Source organism: Sus scrofa, chromosome 13, assembly GCF_054392235.1.
Source record: "Sus scrofa isolate SSC_HxYL_T2T_F1_AM1 chromosome 13, Sscrofa_HxYL_maternal_Yorkshire_Landrace_v2.0, whole genome shotgun sequence".
In the NCBI taxonomy this organism is placed as follows: Eukaryota; Metazoa; Chordata; class Mammalia; order Artiodactyla; family Suidae; genus Sus; species Sus scrofa.
In genome coordinates, this window is record NC_139395.1 from 21,912,117 (window position 1) to 21,926,872 (window position 14,756).

General features: G+C 38.9%; 1 pseudogene; it reads right to left on the bottom strand.

The window, feature by feature from the left end:
- Window positions 1-62: 62 nt before the first annotated feature.
- LOC100627021 (nuclear receptor subfamily 2 group C member 2 pseudogene) lies at window positions 63-12,108 on the bottom strand (annotated as a pseudogene).
- Window positions 12,109-14,756: the final 2,648 nt, after the last annotated feature.

Genomic DNA, 14,756 nt, shown 5'->3' on the forward strand with positions numbered 1-14,756 from the left:
AGAACCCACATCCGGGCACCCGCCCCCCCTTCCGGGAGGGCGGAGCCAGTTGTCAGGCAGAGTCAACCCGTCGGCTCAGTTCGCCTCCGCCTCCGAGTTGTTGGCTTTTTGGGGTGGAGCCTCTCCGACACCTTTAAGGACGGGTGTTTTAGGGCGTTCAAAGCTTCCTGTTTCTTTAGTCGTACTGCAGCCGGTCTTCGAGGTGGTGTGCAAGGGCTCCCTCTTGTGAGAAAAATGTTCCTAGTTGTCAGCCTGCAGCCCGGAGGCAGCTAAAGGGATATTCAAACCAAAATAGGGACCCGTTTTTGGATTAAAGGAATTTTATTAGCGAAGTTGCAGATATTTGAAATATTCAGCTCCAGCTGCTTTCTCTTTGCCCAACTACCTTTGTTTCTTTAACCCTCAGGAAGTGGCACCACCCGTCCAGTTACCTGCCCAGAAGCCCGGGGAATTTTCCTTATTGATTATTCTCCCTTAGCTTTTCCACGTCCAGTTACCCAGTCCTGTCAATTCTACTTTCTAAGTATTTTCAGGTCCACACCCCACTATTTTCCATGCTCTAGACAACTACCTAATCCTTTTCTATTAACTGTACCAGTGCCTGTTCTGATGGCAGGCTCGGTTAGCTTGTGTTGTCAGAGTGATTTCCCTAAAGTGCTGGCTCTGACTTTAAAACAAAATTTAAGCTGTAAAAATTCTTCATGTTTCTGTGACCTTATCGCTAACATGCTAATATTAGTGTTTGGGTTGTAGCCAATGAGCTCCAAACAAGTATAATGATTCTACTAATCAAAAAAAGTAGAAGTTTCTGGTAACCAGTCGCAACAACAGCGAAAATGGACTCCCTCATTCAGGCTTTATGAACTGAGCTGTAACTGCTGAGCGAAGAGTTTCTAATCACTTCTAGTTAGAGGTCTCCTGATTCGCAGTTTGTTTCTTAGTAAAACATTCACATCAAGTGACTTTCTCTGAATTTTCTTTTGAAAATGCTCTGTGGGTCTCCTGGAATTCTGTGGGCAGGTTCCATATCAGTCGGTACCTCTCTAATTGGAGATATAGGGGTGCTGAAAGCCCTGAGAGGCTTTTCCGGTTTCTTTTGAACCAGAACTTGCTTTGGACATAGCATGGCAATGGTGTTCTATGAAATATGAATACCTGAGGAATGCTACTGTTTTCTATTTTCTAACCACTTTAAAAATGATGACATAGGAAAATGAACGATAGGACAGCTCATAATTTCTTTTCAGTCCATCTCTACTCATTCCTAAACTGAAGGTAAGAAAGTGTTGGTAGAATATGCACATATAAAGAAATGAAATATAAACAGTTTTTGTGCAGCATTTCTTCTGTTAGGTAAGAACGAACTATATATACATGTAAGAGCTATGAAATATGAATTATGTGATTTTGGTGATTCTGCACAAGCAAGTTAAATGCTCATATATTTGCATTTAAACTGGCATTGTGCAATGTAAAGATGAATGGTAAAATGTGCATGTTTGAAATTTTAAATTTTCTTTTGCTTAGAACAACATTGAATGATGTCACAATGACAAATTACGATAGATACTGTGGAGGAAAAGCAAAATCTTTGTATTTAAGTGCCTTTAATTATACTAGTTGGTCTCATTTTCCAATACACTATAGCTCCAATTTTTAAAAAAGTTTTATTGAAGTATAGTTGGTTTACAATGTTGTGATAATTTCTGCTGTACAACAAAGTGATTCAGTTATACATTTACACACATTCACTTTTTAAAGTGAAATTAATAGTAAGTGCACAAAAATGGAAACTCTGATACAGGTTTTCATTTTTTTAACTTTCTGATTCATACATGCCCAATACTATACATTTTAAAATATTTCGTTTTTTCCATTATAGTGGAAAAAATTTCTACTGTACAACAAAGTGACCCAGTCACACACATACACATATATATATACATTCTTTTTCTCACATTATCCTCCATCATGTTCCATCACAAGTGATTGGATATAGTTCCTTGTGCTGTACAGCAAGATCTCATTGCTTATCCATTCCAAATGCAATAGTTTGCGTCTATTAACCCCAAACTCCCAGTCCATCCCACTCCCCCCCACCACCCGTTGGCAACCACAAGTCTGTTCTCCAAGTCCATGAGTTTATTTTCAGTGGAAAGGTTCATTTGTACCATATATTAGATTCCAGATATAAGCATGAAATGTGGTATTTGCCTTTCTCTTCCTAATTTCACTTAGTATAAGAGTCTCTAGTTCCAGCCATGTTGCTGCAAATGGCATTATTTTGTTCTTTTTTATGGCTGAGTTGTATTCCATTGTGTATATATACCACATCTTCTTGATCCATTCATCTCTCAATGGACGTTTAGGTTGTTTCCATGTCTTGGCTATTGTGAATAGTGCTTCAGTGAACATAGGGGTGCATGTATCTTTTTCAAGGACAGTTTTGTCCAGATATATGCCCAAGAGTGGGATTGCTGGGTCATATGGTAGTTCCATATTTAGTCTTCTGAAGTATCTCCATACTGTTTTCCGTAGTGGTTGTATCAATTTACATTCCCTCCAACAGTGCAGGAGGGTTCCCTTTCCTCCACACCCTCTCCAGCATTTGTTATTTGTGGACTTATTAATGATGGCCATTCTGACAGGTGTGAGGTGGTACTTCCTAGTGGTTTTGATCTGCATTTCTCTAATAATCAGTGATGTTGAGCATTTTTTTGTGTGTGCTTGTTCTCTTCTTTGGAGAAATGTCTATTCAGGTCTTTTGCCCATTTTTCCATTGGGTTGTTGGCTTTTGTTTGTATATTTTAGAGATTAAGCCCCTTCAGTTGCATCATTTGAAACATTTTTTTCCATTCTGTAGGTTGTCTTTTTGTTTTTCATGGTTTTCTTTGCTGTGCAAAACCAATTCTATGCATTTTGATGAGAAGCATGCTTATTTAATATTCATTTCTGTTATAGAAAATATAAAGTATCTACATCATGGATTATCTTTGGAAATTCTAATTCCATTTAATGTTATTTTATAATTTCTTTTGTGAACACCTTTCTTCAAATAAACAGGCTCTTTCTTTGCTCTACAAACTGATGAAAGACTAGAATGGAAATGTGCTCTAAGAAAAGGTCAGTTTTGCCTTAAGACAGTACCATGTGTAGAGTAGGGTGGGGACAGCAGGCATTGGAAACAGGCAATAGGAAAAGGAGGTATGACAACCAGAATATGGTTTCTAGAATATGCAAGAGATACCTACACATTTGCAAAATCCCACTATTTTCTTAGATAATTTATGGAAGTGCTGTTACTTGAGCATGGCTGCTTACATGGGAAATGTGAAACAACAGGAAAAAAATGCTAACATTATTTTCCAGTATTTTTGTGTTTAAAATACTATTTTGCTCAAATAGAAAGGTGGTGTTTATTAACAGCCTGATTAATCAATAGGCATGATTTAGTATGGGATTATTGTAAAAACAAAACTCAAGGCACTTGTACATTAGCCTGTTGCCTCACTAGCAGGACATTAAATAGCGAATTATCCCTTTTAACAATGGTTAACTAACTGTCAGATTGGGAGCATAGAACTTCATGTTGAGCGGAGGTATTGCCTTACCTAAGAGATGGACTAGGATAGCCAGATATTGAAACCCTTTCACTAGGAAACTTGGTAAAAACACAGAGGCACAGGCCTTACTCTACTTCCATGACCCTGGACTTTTCGCACCCTTGTTAAGTTCCACAGGTGGTTCTGGTATTTATCAGATTTTTATGTGCACATAAATCACCTGGGGATCTTGTTAAAATGCAGATTATGATTCACTAGATGTGAGTCTGGCCCTGAGATTTTTGCATTTCTGACAAGTTCCCAGGTGTTGCTGCTGATCTACAGAGCATGTTTTGAGGAGCAAAACTCTAAGGCACTGATTCTCATGCATTACACTGGAATCACCTGGGGATGTTGAAAATTTCTATCTAGTACTCACCTCCAGATGTCTTGATTTGGTGACTAGAGAGATAGAGTGAAGCTTAGGCACTAGGGATTTCCAAAAGCTAGGTGATTCAGCAAAATCTGAGAACCAGTGTGGTTAGTGACCAAGTCTAGGGCACCTGGTCATCTCTGGCTACCCACCCTCTTGACCACTTAGGTTCTAAACCCCTTTTTGGAGAGAGATCTGCCTTCCTGTCTCCACCCAGAAATAGATCTATTCCATTTGAAACTAAGTTGGACAGAGTTCTCGTGTCACCAAAAACCTTATCATGTATTTCCTAGGAAAAAAACACATTCTTTTACATAACCTCAGCACAATGATCAAAATTAGAAAACTTTACACTGATACAATGCTATTACCTAATCTATAATCTATATTCAAATTTCATCGATTTTTGTAATGGTATTTTTTAATGACTATTTTTTTCTTTTGTTCAAAATCCATCTAGAATTACTGTTTTTTCCTCAAAATCCATCTAGAATTACTCAGTTTTTTCCTCAAGATTCAGTTTGATTCTGACTCCTTTGCTACTAAAATGCTAGGGTAGGTTTTTTTCCTAAAGTGGCAAAAGTCAATTTTTTTTTGCCCTTTAAAATATAGCTTTGTCTGTGTTATAATGCCCACTTGCCAACAAAGCCCTCATACATAAAGGCACCATCAATAAATTTTCTTTAATTTATATTCCAGCCTACATGTGTCCTTGTAATGACTGTCTTTATGGATTACATGGATTGCAGACGTGACTCTTCAGCCAAGATAGATGGGTCTCGCCTATTTGCTTCTCAAATAACCCATCTTAAAAAAAAAAATCCACTGGATGCCGAAAGCCTGATCCATATCAGGAAATCTTGATAAATTTTAACTCTTCAAAAAATTTTTTGACCTGCGAAAGAGCCTATTAAAGAGGATATGGAGTTTTGGCTATGACACAGTGGGTTAAGGATCCAGCATTACCGCATTTTTGGCATAGGTTGCAGCTGTGGGTCGGATCTGATCCCTGGTCAGGGAACTTTCATATGCCTCAAGTGCAGCTGAAAAAGAAGAAAAAAAAAAAAAGTGATAGAAATCTAGTGACTAGGAAAAAATGTTTGCTAACCACCTGTAATACTAAGTAATAGCCATTACTTAAAAATACTTAAGTATTGATCCCTGGAACTTGTAAATGTAATTTTATTTGGAAAAAAGGGTCTTTGTAGCTGTAAAGATTTTGACATAAGGGGATTACTTGGGGTTATCCAGGTGGGCCCTAAATGCCATCACAAGTGCCCTTGTAAGAAAAAGGCAGAGGGAAATTTGACCAATTAATACTCAGAGAAGAGAAGGTAACATGGAGTTGGAGGCAGAGACTGGAACGATGCAGCCACCAGGCAATCACATGAAGAAGGCAATGTGAAGGCTGAACAGAGAGAGCAGTGGCGGAGAGACTGGGAATGCCAATAGCTCCTAAAAGCTGGAAGAGGCAAAATACGGCTTTTCTTCTAGGAGTGATCTTGCCCTTACTTGCATTTTGGACCACTAACCTCTGGAACTGTGAGAGAATACATTTCTGTTGTTTTAAGATACATTGTTCATAGTCATTTGTTACAGCAGCCTTGGGAAACTAATACAGCACCTAAGTGACAAAGGACTGGTATCCCAAACAAATAAAGAACATCACTAATGGATCCCTTGTACATTGCTGGTGGGAATGTCAAATGATATAGCTACTCAGGAAAGCTGGCGGTTTCTTAAAAACTGTATGTGTGATTACCATATAATCCAGCCATTGCTCTATCAGTTACTTCCTCCTGCCCCTGAGAAATAAAAACTTACTTTTACACACAAAAAATTGTAATGAATGGTCATAGAAGTTCTATTTCTAACAGCCTCAAACTGGAATCATCCCAGAAGATGTTCAATAGGTGAATGGTTAAACAAATGATCGTATGTCCATACCAAGGGTAATAAATAGAAAGAAAAGAACTGCTGATACATGCAACAACTTGGATGAATCTCCAAGGAATTATGTTGAGTATAAAAGTTAATCCCAAAAGGTTGTATCATGTATGCTTTCATTTACGTAACTTCCTTCCTTCCTTCCTTCCTTCCTTCCTTCCTTCCTTCCTCTCTCTCCCTCTCTCTCTCTTTCTTTTCTTTTCTTCTCTTTCTTTTTCTTTCTTTCTTTCTTTCTTTCTTTCTTTCTTTCTTTCTTTCTTTCTTTCTTTCTTTCTTTCTTTCTTTCTTTCTTTTTTGTCTTTTTAGGGCCGTGCTTGTGGTATATGGAAGTTCCCAGGCTAAGGGTTGAATTGGAGCTGCAGCTGCAGACCTACACCACAGCCACAGCAATGCAGGATTTGAGTCACATCTGCAGCCTACATCACAGCTCTTGGCAATGCTGTGTCCTTAACCTACTGAATGAGGCCAACGATCAAGCCCGCAAGTTCATGGATTCTAGTTGGATTCATAACCCACTGAGCCATAACGGGGGAACTCCCTATACAACATTTTTAAAATAATAAAATTTTAGAAATAGAGGGCAGATTACTGATGGCCATTAAATAGAAATGAGGATAGGGAGTCATGGAATCCATACCATACCATGGATTGGGTATGGTTATAAAAACACAACATGAAGTGTCCTCATGATTTACCTTTTTTTTCCCCTAAACTTTTGGGTTTTTTTCTCTTAAAAAGTTTTTTTTTTGGCTACATCCGCAGCATGTAGAATTTCTAGTGTCAGGGATTAAACCCATACCACAGCATCCACCCAAGCTACAGCAGTGAAAACACCAGATTCTTAACCATTGAGCCACCAGGGGACTCTAAGTAACTTTTAAAAAGATAAGTAACAAGTTCACATACCATGCACTTCACCTGTTTAAAAAAGTGAATACAAATCAATGGTTTTTAGTATATTCACAGATATTTGCAGCATTTTCACTGTCTATTTTAAAGTATTTTTCTCACTCTAAAAAGAAACCCCATAACTACTTAAAGTCATTCCCTACTTCTCTCCAACTCCCCCCCAACAACCCTAGGCAGATACTACTGTTTTCTGTCTCTATAGATTGTTAATTTTATATATTTCATATAACAGACTCATGCAATATGTGCTCTTTTGTGATTTACTTTTTCTGTTTAGCACAATTTCAATGTTCATCAATGATGAAGCACATGTGCATAATGTATAGCTTTTTATTGCTAAGTAATATGCCATGGTATAGATATGTCACATTTTATTTATCCATTCATATGTTAGTAGGCATTTCAGTTCTTCTGATTTTTGACTACAATGAATAATCTGCTATAAACATTTATGCAAAATTTTTTGTGTGAGAATATGCTTTCATTTATCTTGAATATATCTCTAAGAGAATTGCTAGGTCATATGGTGATTCTACATTTAACCACCTGAGAACTGCCAGGGTGCTTTTCAAAGCAGCTGCATGGTTTTGCAGTCCTACTAGCAGAACATGAGGGTTCAAACTTCTCTACGTTTTCATCAGCACTTACTTTCTTTTTGATTCTAGCCATCCTCATGGGTGTGAAGTGGTGTCTCACTGTAGTTTTTTAAAAAAATTTTTATTATACTTGATTTATAGTGTTCTGTCAATTTCTGCTATACAGCAAAGTGACCTGGTCAAACATATATATACATTCTTTTTCTTGCATTATCCTACATGATGTTCCATCACAAGTGATTAGATATAGTTCCCTGTGCTATACAGCAGGAACTTATCCACTCCAAATGCAATAGTTTGCATCTACTAACCCCGGACTCCCAGTCCATCGCACTCCCTCCCCTTCCCCCTTGGCAACCACACGTCTGTACGTTTGTTTCTTTTCTGTAGGTTGGTTCATTTGTGCCATATATTAGATTCCAGATATAAGTGACATCATACGGTATTTGTATTTCTCTTTCTGACTTACTTCACTCAGTATGAGAATCTCTACTTCCATCCATGTTGCTGCAAATGGCATTATTTTGTTCTTTTTCACACCTGAGTAGTATTCCATTGTGTATATGTACCACATCTTCTTAATCTATTCATCTATCAATGGATATTTAGGTTCTTTCCATGTCTCGATTATTGTGAATAATCCTACAATGAACATAGGGGTGCATGTATTTTTTCAATGAAAGTTTTATCTGGATATATGCCCAGGAGTGGGATTGCTGGATAATATTGTACTTCTATATTCAGTTTTCTGAGGTACCTCCATATTGTTTTCCATAGTGGTTGCACCAATTTACCTTCCCACCAACAGTGATTTTTCATGTGTTTTTTAACCATTTGTACATCTTCCTTGGAAAAATGTCTATTGAGATAATTTGTCCATTTATAATAATTGGGTTATTTGTTTCTATTATGGAGTTGTAAGAGTTCTTTAAGTTACTTATATATACACTTATATACATATAAAATATACATTTTTATATTAAAATAATGTACATTTTCCATGCCCAGGGTCATGTGGAAGTTCCCAGGCCAGGGTTGAACCCATACCACAGCAGTGACCAGGGCTGTTGCACTGACAATATCAGGTGATCCTTAATCCACTGCCATAGGAGAACTCCTTTATATATTTTAGATACAAATCTCTTAGCAAATATCTTATTTGTAAACAATTGCTCCCATTCTATAGGTTGTCTTTTCACTTTTTTGATCATGTGCACTGAAGCACAAGTTTTTAATTTTAATAGTCTTATTCATTTATGGCAGTTGATTGTGCTTTTGGTGTCATATCTAAGAAACCATTGCTGAGTACAAGGTCACAAAGATTTATACCTTTGTTTTCTTCTAAGAAGTTTATAGTTTTTGCTCTTATGGTTTATCTTGAATGTGGTGATGAAATGTAAACCTACACAGGTAATAGTATAGAACTTCATACACACAGACATTCAACTGATGAGTTGTACAAGAAAACTGAGGAAATCTTGTTAGGATTATATCAACTGTCAATATCGTGGATGTGATATTATACCACAATTTTGCAAAATGTTACCTTGGGATAAACTGGCCAAAGTATGCAAGAGATCTCTAATTTCTTGCAACTACACCAGAGTCTAAAATTATCTCAATAAAAATTTAAATTAAAAATAATAATCTGTGGAAATTGCTACTTTTCCATTTCTTCCCTATTAGTGGTAGTCAACTTAAAATATTCTTTTCTTTTTGTATCTAAAAGAAGGACAACAGGTAGTTCCCTTCATGGCTCAGTGGTTGCCAAACCCAACTAAGAATGATGAGGACCCAGGTTTGATCCCTGGCCTCGCTCATTGGATTAAGGGTCTGGCGTTGCTGTGAGCTGTGTTATAGGTCGCAGATGAGGCTCAGATCCCAAATTGCTGTGGATATGGCCTAGGCCAGCAGCTGTAGCTCTGATTCAACCCCTAGCCTGGGAACTTCCACATGCCGCGGGTGTGGCCTTAAGAAGCAAATAAAATAAAAGAAGGGCAACAGAATAGCAATTATTGCCAGGTAAATTAAGAGCACTATGTGGGTATAGGTGATTCTTATCTTTAAAAATAACCAGTAGGCATGTAAGAGTTTTAGTGTAATATTACATATATTCCAGTATGTAGTATAATTTTACATTCATTTCATAAGCGGTATGGATTTTGATTTCCATCAAATGCTCAATTATAAAGACATAGGTAAATGAAAATTTGGTAAGTAGGAATAATTTTGGGGAGGGGCAATACTTCAAAAAAATGTATCCACATGTGGAATACAGTCTACTTAACACATGATAAGTAAATAAAAGCAGTTTATGGAATACAGTCTACTTAACACATGATAAGTAAATAAAAGCAGTTTATCTCATTACCTCTTCAAATTTTAAAATCAAATCTTGTCTGAATAATTTGATTTTGCTAAGCTTTAATCTTTTTTTAAAGGACAACTCTTATTAATAGGCAGTTAGCTGCTTTCTTGAATACAATGAGAAAACCATCACAAACCATATTAATGCAAATTATTATAAGTGCAAAGCAAAAGGGCATAGTAATCCTTTGTGGCTTTATTCTTCTTCAGAAGAGGTCAGGAGAATGTTGACTAGAATTCTGTCATTCTGTCTACTTACTTTGTTCTTAAAAATGCTGTTCATAAAACTTCTTAGCTGAGCAGTTAAGCTGAGCATTAAATGGAATGTTCCTAAAGTTTTTTTTTTTTTAAGAGTTAGAATTTACCATGGAATATAAAGCTTCTTTGTTTTTCAAGATTTTTCTGTAGCACTATGGTTTTCTGTAATACTAGTCTCTGACATTATAAAACTTCTGTTTTGTTTTTTGCCCTTTGACAATTTCTAAATGCAAATTGAGTTAAGAGACTGTTCCCAAATCTATGGCTTTGTCAAAATGCATTAGAATATTTCTTATGGCAGGAAAGGATCCTATTAGTGTTTTAGTTGCTAATGCCTGGGATTAACAAGTAAGAAGAAACCAGACAGGAAATGGCTACCCTACTAGAAATATGTGCACATACCAAAATACCACTACTTCATTGTCTTTGTATCTGAATGACCCTGGGAGGATCCTTGTGCTTCTTAGCAGGTGTGTGGTGTGATCTACGGATTGGCACTGGTGACCTGGCCATTATACTCCTCCGTCTTCTTCTTGAGGATGTAGTGGATTACCCTGTCTTTGGAAACATTGCCAATGAAATCAGTAAACATAAATTCTGTTATGTTAGTGCTCATCAGCCTGAGTGCCAGCAGGTTGAGAATCTGGGCCCATCAGTAGATGTCTTCTGAGTAGTTTTTCTGAACATAGTTGTGCAATTCCATCTGTTCCTTTTTGTGGAATTTTAAAATCTGGCTTGTGCTGACCAAACCCAGATGATGAGGGCTAAAGAGAACTGTAGCTTTAAATTGTGAATACTCATAGCTGTCTAGACTCAACTTTGCCATACTGTTATATGATTCCTGAAGCTTCCAGATGTGCTCCCCACTTGCTTTATCCAGTTGATAGAAAGTTTATCTTCCGGGATATTGTTCTGCAGGTGGTTGACTATGGCCGCCGGGATAGTGGAGAGATATTATCTGGACACACTGCACCGGTCCAAGTGTGAAGAGCTTGTTTTAGCAGGCTCACACTAGGCTGGTGTTGCAGTCCTGTTCCAGTGCCTGAAGGGTTGAGATTGACCTGGCCCAGAACATGGACAGGAAAAGCAGGTAGAATGTAGACTTGCAGATGTAGTGTGCTTTGAGGTACTTTGGAATTGGGCTGTTCATGTGATGTAAGTGTTCAAGAGGAAGGCTTGGACCTCATGATGGGTATGGACTCTGCTGATGGCATGGATAGTCTCTCCTCAACTGGTGTCTACCCCATCTGCCAGGCTTGGAGACAAGGAACTGTCTGTAGTATTAAGAGTTTTAGCTAAGGTATCACATGCTGGAGTAATCTAACTTGCATATTGGTTCTCCTGCTGTATTTCTCAAGCATCACCACTGTTAGAGGACTCACTTAGGTTGGTAAGTGAGGTTACTACATTTGCCAGTGTGCCCAGAACTGATCTGGCAACAGCTTGATGGGGGAATCCTAGTTCCCAGACTGGGGATTGAACCTAGCCACAGCAGCGATAGTGCCAAGTTCTAACCACTAGACCACTAGGGAATCCTCATCTTGATTGCTTTCAGTACAGTTAATCTTCAGGTCCAGGCTTGGTTTGTTCCTTTCCTTGAGGTCAGTTCTCAGAATGATGGCAGCTTCTTTCTTGGCTACAGTCTGGTCATGATGCAGTTGACTTCTTCCACCTAGTGGGGTTTCTGTATCTATAGGAGAGCTCACAGGATAAGGGCTCAGAATATTATCTATAGCCCTTGAGTAGGAACTAAAGGTCTTTGACTTTGCTTAATGACTAAACTATTATTTGGTCCTGTTTGACTATTTTCCTTTGCCTCTGCATTTTCTCACTTCTCTGATTCAATTTATTCTTTGATTAAAGCTTTTTGTTTGTTTGTCTGTTTATAGACAAAAGGCAGGTAGAGGGCATGGTGGGGGAATGACAATAAGGTCCTATTCTGTTTCAGCGCTGCCCTGGTCACCTTTGATGCTTGGGGTGAAGGCTTTGATGGATGATCCAGAACAGTATCTAGAAAAATGCAGTTGTGAATGATTCCAGCTGTGATGTCCTGCATGCTCAGATGTCCTCAGTCGCTGGGTGCTCAGGGACTTTGCCGTTCATATTTGGTGGTCTGATCTGCAAGCATATCAGCACAACCATTAACAACGTCGAGTCCCAGATCATCACGACCTTCCGACCTTCACCAAGAGCTGGGTGGACTAAGAAGATGCCGTGGACAATGCCTATGTTTTCTCCACAGGCCTGGTAGGGCTGGGACAGGCTGGGACAAAAACTAATTTGGCCATCACTGCAGCAGGAGGGGAGGTGGATTGGCAGTGTCCTGGATGACCCTGTGCTGAGCAACATCAACCACACCCAAGCTGACCACAAACAGCCTCCTCCTAAAATGCTGTGCCCACTGTCTGACAATGAGGATGTCTGTGGGGCAGAATTTGGGTCCTTGGGGCCCTCCTCTGCTCCCATGTAGTCAAGACTGGGGTCCAGGCTGTCCTGCAGACTCAGCAGGTCAGCAGGACCCCTCTGACCACCACTCAGCCTCAGCTCACGCTGACACTCTTGCCGGTCCCCCAGCCTGGCCCTCATACCCTTGTCTTCCCAAACGTCCCAGCTCCATCACACTGCCTGCCTAGATGCTGGCATCTACACCACAGCTCAGGGCAGAGCTGGATCCCTGACCCACTGAGTGAGGCCAGGGATCAAACCTACGTCCTCGTAGATACTAGTTGGGTTTGTTACTGCTGAACCACCGTGGGAACTCCTACTTTTTTTTTAAGATACTGTACAGTCAAAAGCAAAAGTAAACCAGAGGGACTACATCAGACTGAAAAGTCTCTACACAGTGAAGGAAATCATCAACAAAATGAGAAGGCAACTCACTGAATGGGAAAGAATATTTGCAAATCATATATCTGATAAGGGGTTAATATTCAAAATATATAAAGCTCATACCATTCAACAACAGAACAAGACAAGAATTTGATATAAAAGTGGGCAGAGGATCTGAATAGACATTTTCCCAAAGAAGACAGACAGATGGCCAAGAGGTACGTGCAAAGATGCCCAGCCTCACTGATCATCAGGTACAAATCAAAACCACAATGAGATATCACCTCATACCTGTCAGAAGGCTATCATCAGAAAGACAAGAGATTGCAAGTGTTGGTGAGGATATGAGAAAAGGGAACCCTCATGTACTGTTGGTGGAATGTAAATAGGACTACCAATGTGGAGAACAGTATGGCGGTTTCTCAAAAAATAAGGCAACCACTCAATACAGCAGTTCTACTTCTGGGAATGCTTTCAAAGGAAATTAAAACACTGACTTGGAATAAAAATGCATTCCCATGTTTATTGAAGCATTATTTATAATAGCCAAGATGTGGAAACAACCCAAGTGTCCATAGTTAGGTGAATGGATAAAGAATAGTCAGGCATAAAAAGGAATTAAATCCGGCCACTTGTGACAACATGAATGAGCCTTGAGGGTATTATGCTAAGTGAAATACGTCAGACAGAGAACAATACATACCACATGATCTCACTTATACATGGAATCTAGGAGAAAATAACCCCCCAGATCCATAGATACAGAGAACAGGTTGGTGGTTACCAGGGGTTGTGTGGTGTGAGGTGGTAGGCAGAATGGGTAAAGGTGGTCAAAATGTACAAATTTCCAGTTATGAGAGAAATAAGTCCTGAGGATATAATGTAAAAAATGATGACTATAGTTAATAATATTGTATTGTGTATTTGAGAGTTGCTAAGAGAGTAGATTTTTTTTTTTTTTTTTTTTTTTTTGCTTCTTAGAGCCATACTTGCAGTGTACGAAAGTTCCCAGGCTAGGGGCTGAATTGGAGCTGTAGCTGCAGGCCTACGCCACAGCCACAGCAGCACAAGGTCCTTAACCCACTGAGCAAGCCTAGGGATCGAAGCTGTGTCCTCATGGTTACTAGCTGGGTTCCTCAGCCACCACAGGAACGCCCTTTCTTCTCGATTTGTATCAGCTCTTAATAAATTAAGGAAATTAGATCTTTGACATATGCATTACAAATAATTTTTCCTACTAATTGCTTATATTTGTTTATAGTATTTTTGTCACAGAAATTTTTAAAATTGGAGTTCCTGTCATGGCACAGCTGAAATGAATCCAACTAGGAACCATGAAGTTTTGGGTTTGATCCATGGCCTTGCTCAGGGGGTTAAGGATCCGGTGTTGCCATGAGCTGTGGTATAGGTCACAGACATGGCTCAGATCTGGCGTTGCTATACCTGTGGTGTAGGCTGGTGGCTACAGCTCCCATTAGACCCCTAGGCTGGGAAACTCCATATGCCATGGGTGCAGACCTCAAAAAGACAAAAGACAAAAAAAAAAGAAAAGAAAAAAAAATTTAAAATTTACATTTCCAGATGTATCCATCTCTCCTTTTTATACTTCTGGGTTATTGTATTTCTGGGTTTCTGTTCAGTAAGTATGGGTTCTCGTCTAGGTTTCTATTCTTTTCTCCTCTAATATTATTGATAATTTCACTGTGATGTGTTCTAGAAGTTTCCTGGCTACATCTTCGTAGTCAAATCTTCTGTCTGGAATTAAATTTGGTATAAGAGGAGTCCCTGTTGTGGCTCAGTGCATGAAGAACTCTACATAGTGTCTGTGAGGATGTGGGTTTGATCCCTGGCCCTGCTCAGTGGGTTAAAGATCTG